Source organism: Hippocampus bargibanti, linkage group LG07, assembly GCF_051943395.1.
Source record: "Hippocampus bargibanti isolate YZ-2025 linkage group LG07, ASM5194339v1, whole genome shotgun sequence".
NCBI classification, from domain to species: domain Eukaryota; kingdom Metazoa; phylum Chordata; class Actinopteri; order Syngnathiformes; family Syngnathidae; genus Hippocampus; species Hippocampus bargibanti.
In genome coordinates, this window is record NC_142740.1 from 18,149,115 (window position 1) to 18,153,771 (window position 4,657).

The window sequence follows — 4,657 nt, forward strand, 5'->3', positions numbered from 1 at the left end:
CGGCAAGAAATGAAAACAATAAGTGCAGCCTGTGTAACGTAAAAAAACAAGTCTTATTCTCACATCTGAGTTTTGTAGCCTTGGGTAACTCAAAAACAAGTCTGGCAATCACATCGCTAACCTGCATTCATTCACAATACAGTATTGGTGAACTTCACAAGCCTTGGAATGTCATTCAAGTCACATCACACTTAATCGCATAAAGATTTTAGTGCTTGTTCAGAGTTCAAGGATTCCTTTGCTGGCAGAGCAAGACAGTTGTGGTACTTGGACGTCTAAGAAGTCTGGTGAGCGATGAAGATGCAGCACTTCGAATCACTACAGAAAAAAACCATTACTCAGAACTTTGCATGAACATTCCCACACAAAAAAAAAAAAAGTTTTGTGGCCACAAGTCAGAAAATATGGAACGGTATGGGTTATAATCAGAGTTCATTTGGCAGAATCTGTTCATCATGCGTAGCGCCGGTTTGTTTTGGTAACAGTTGAAAGGACGCTTACCAAGCCCAGCCAGTCAACTTCGAGTGATGCTGCGGACAGGAGCAAGAAGTGATTATTACATGTGTGGCTCAGTTTTGCACAATTTACCAAGGGTGGGTCAACTCAGCAACGGATATCCACATTTTAGTTCAGGTCAGACATTTGTTGACACATCACAGAACCCCCTTCCCAACAGATAACTTATGGACAGTTACATCCTCACCTTGAGTTCATCCATTTGGTGGTGGGTACACCACGCAAGCTCAGCTCCTGCGGAGGAAAGATGAGTCGAGTCACTTCAAAACACATCCAAGTCTTTCCAGATATATTAGCATGCTGACCCTTCAGATAGAGCTAATGACTCCACATTGTAAGTGTCAGCCAACATTTTTTAATCATCACAGGTCAGTAGAGGAGAAGTTAGCCTAAATGTTAACCTACCTGAAGCGATTACTTTTGCAGAACGGGCCGAACCTCTTCCTCAGCAATCTGCACCAGAATCCTAGTTAGAGCCTTTTGCTTTAAATAAAGATCTACTACAAAACTCAACCATGGTCAGATATGTGTTAATCTCCTCAACTGGATAGGTGACCTGATTCACAGTCATCATGCCCAATAGATTAAGGCCCCATTCACAACCACCATTGCTCTTAGCTAACCCAAATATCATTTAGACATCAGCATACCCCATAGAGAGCATGTGTCTGCTGCCCTTCACTAAAAACATGTGCAATAAAGCTAGTTTAAAATGCATCTAACCAGATCTATGCAATGCTACATTTGAATGGGGCCTTGAAGTGCACATTTAACATACCATTGCGGGTAGGTGAAGGTTCCATTCTTTCAGCAATGCTTCATGAAGGCTGCATGAGACAAAAGGGCATAAATTTAACAATGCCCATACATTTCTATGCAAAAGATTAAGTCAGGATACATCAGATAGGAGCGAAATATTCATCATTGATGATCTGCTGAACTATGAACTCATCACTTTAGTCAATCATTTGAAGGGTCATGAAAAAAATATTATAACCGTACCCGGATATAAGGAAGGAACACCACCTGCAAAGACATGGCAAAGCTTAGCAACAGGTAACAGATGGCAGGGAAAGCTGCTAGCTAAAACAGAATCAGACAACATGTAATCTTTCACTATTTTTCAGAGAGATTCCCATTGTTTTATTCAAAGTCATCATCTACAGCTTGATTTCCAGGAGGAAAATTACAATCAAGTTTTACCTCTGATATCAGTCAGGTGAATCACAACCCAAGCGGCACTGTCAACGAAAAGAAAAAAGGTTGACACATAATCCCCTTTCATAATCTCTTGAAAAAATTTGCGGCAGTGCCTCAGATGTCAACTTGGCGGTTGAATCGTCATCCATCTTGTCAAGAGTAGCAAATAAACGTCATCATAGCAACAGAAAAGTAAACCGTTGCCTGCGGCAGGCGGTGAGGATCTGACGCAGGGGTGGGCAAAGGAAAGCTGAGGTCCACATGGAGCCTTTCACACCTGCACTTTTGAATTTCACCAAATCTGTTAAAATTGTCGTGCCAGCAAAATTGAAGTGGGCAACGGCGTTGCAAGTAAAATGTAATATAGGACACACGGTCCATCTGTTTTAAATTTACACAAATTGTAAAAGGAAAAATAAAATAAATTGTCTCCCAAGTATCCAAAACTGATTTTCATTTCAGCATCACAATTTGACAAGTGAAAAACTCAATTGAGGAAATCAGGTCAAACATTTGCCCACCTCTACTATAAAGTACAAAGGACTCCACCACTCGCATGATACACGGACTGGGTTGGCTTGTGACTAGTGAAAATGTACATAAAAGTTAAGTTTGTTGAAATGCATTGGGGATAAAATCCTTAACACTTAAGTGGTTATCACAGAAAGGAAAATTGAGAAAATGTGATATTCCCAAGAGTGTGAGGGGGTCCAATGTAATTTGAGTCAGAGCACACCTTAGAGAAGCTTAAAACAAAACTTTGTACTGACCATCGTTAACGTCTGCCGCCTCCAAAATCCTGCCAGAAAAATTGACTTTAGCAAGGCTATTCGCACCAATTATTTTTGCCCTCTTTAGAATATAGCCTCAGAAAACATTTGTCAGAAACCACTTCTGTCCACTACTCTTTGAATGTAATCACAGACTAAAGTAAAAAAAAAAACTATTTTAAGGCAAATATACATACGCTTTAATCCAGTTGGTTGCCGCATCTTGGGTGCCGTGAAACTGAAACGGGGTGAAAAATGTCAGATAGGATAAGCGACGTTCGCGTTAGCAAATATGCTATGTAGCTTAATTCGGGGCTGTGTCCCCACGCTGTCAGTGTGGTTGGCGTTTCTTCACATCCATTCAGATGTCCCTACCAACACTTTCTCATCATATAGCAATGGGACGAAATAAAACACAACCATATTTACGGCAAGTTGATGGGAAAGGGAGGGGGCGCCAAGTAGCCGCAGCTACATTTGCCCAAAGCACGTGGTGCAGGCCAAGCGAAGTGACACTTTAAAGTTTAAAGCAATATCAGATAGCCGTTTAGCGTAAAATAGTTACATTATATACAAAAAGAACGAATATGATCGATTAACAACTGTTAAAACGTTAGGAGGGATAAGATTTGCAAGCTTTTTCAACGATGCGTAGAGCGGCGTCTATTCTTACCGAAGTGAAGAGCAGGAATGAGACAGAGGAGTGGGTGCAGGGGCAATTTATACAAAAAATAATTTCCCATCAGTCCGTGCGCCACAACGCGGGCTGATGGGAAAATGGCAGCGGTGCGATTTCCAAATCTTGGGGCAAAACGAGCAACTTTGATTTACCCCAAAGAACCAAGCAACGTGTCACATGTGCTCATTTTAATGTCGCACAGACTTGTGGTAAATGGGCGAGAAACAGGAAATGCCACCCAAGAGATTTTGTCGGAAACATTTCACACTACAAGCAACATTTTTAAAATGTCATGATTTTGTAACAGCGCCCCAAAAACCAGCAACAAAATCTATGATATCAATGCACAAAATCGATGCATGATGACCACGTGTCATTGAGGACCCGACCACGTGTCATTGAGGACCCAGCACCAGCGACAATGCTTTAAACATGAAAGTAAGTTTATTTTTCAGAAATTCGGGTCAAAACTCACAACTTGTCTACAATCATTAAATTCGACTCCATTAACAAAATACACAGTCGAATACGGGAGCAAATGTCCTTCGGAACCGTGTCCATCTTTCCATGATATATGACGTCTTCGTTGTTGCGCTAAGAAAATGACGTTGTCGGCAGGATTCGAACCTGCGCGGGGAGACCCCAATGGATTTCTAGTCCATCGCCTTAACCACTCGGCCACGACAACTGCTCTTAAACTACAAATTATGTTTTAATACACATCTTTACGTATCACAAGAATGAGACGCTCGCGAACTGCTTCATTATGGACTCCTGGAATCCCCCCATTTTACATCTGAGAGTGAAATCTGCTCACAGCAGTGGTTTATTCCAGAATCACACAGGCCCACCACCAGCCACAACATCCAGGAAAATGGTCTTTATCAAACAATTTGCCTTACCGCCTTCGACTGCCCGTGATTGGAGGTGTGTGTGTGGAGGGGGGCTTAAAATCATATTTACTTCATGTATCCTTTTTTGCATGATTAATAAATTAAGTGGTGTGGAATGTCATCGTGACCTTGAACCCTTTGATTTTCTTTCATGAAAGGCCTGAGCAGCGGATTCTAATGCATGGCCTCTTGAATGTAACGCAGGCGTGTGCTTGTGACAGTGAGCAACTGTTATCTAAATATTCAGTCACAGGGTATGACTTCAAGCGCGTTTTGACCAAATTAATTGAATCTACATTCCAACGGTGGCGATATGAAGAGCCTTTGAAGGCGTGGAAGAACCAACCCTGCAAATTCTCTCCATAATTTTCCAAACCACCTGGAATCGAGTTACGCCGGAAGTAACACAATGTCACCAAAAATTCTGCCTTCGAAGCACACAGTCTGAAATTTAGACAAGAATTGATATGTAAAGGTTATAGTTCGCCATTGGGCTGCATGTGTAACTTTTGTGTGGATCTGATAATTCACTTATGAGGCTATTATGAGGTACTTTCTTGTCTGCAAATTAGGGAAGTCAGTCAATGAGACAAGACTAC

The 4,657-nt window shown here is 41.6% G+C and overlaps 1 long non-coding RNA gene and 4 other non-coding genes across 5 annotated transcripts; all 5 read right to left on the reverse strand.

Moving 5' to 3' along the window:
* Positions 1-324: 324 nt before the first annotated feature.
* On the reverse strand, positions 325-3,153 carry LOC148895646 (uncharacterized). The gene is made up of 8 exons (XR_016115589.1): positions 2,684-3,153; positions 2,487-2,515; positions 1,720-1,757; positions 1,519-1,542; positions 1,295-1,343; positions 922-969; positions 704-750; positions 325-530 (listed from the first exon to the last, which is right to left on the reverse strand). It is a non-coding gene; the product is annotated as an uncharacterized LOC148895646 (long non-coding RNA).
* On the reverse strand, positions 1,604-1,684 carry LOC148895647 (small nucleolar RNA SNORD79). Its single transcript, XR_016115659.1, has one exon. It is a non-coding gene; the product is annotated as a small nucleolar RNA SNORD79 (small nucleolar RNA).
* LOC148895648 (small nucleolar RNA SNORD75) lies at positions 2,580-2,643 on the reverse strand. Its single transcript, XR_016115683.1, has one exon. It is a non-coding gene; the product is annotated as a small nucleolar RNA SNORD75 (small nucleolar RNA).
* LOC148895649 (small nucleolar RNA SNORD74) lies at positions 2,809-2,889 on the reverse strand. The gene has a single exon (XR_016115682.1). It is a non-coding gene; the product is annotated as a small nucleolar RNA SNORD74 (small nucleolar RNA).
* Positions 3,154-3,771: 618 nt separating the features above from the next.
* On the reverse strand, positions 3,772-3,853 carry trnas-aga (transfer RNA serine (anticodon AGA)). Its single transcript has one exon. It is a non-coding gene; the product is annotated as a tRNA-Ser (tRNA).
* Positions 3,854-4,657: the final 804 nt, after the last annotated feature.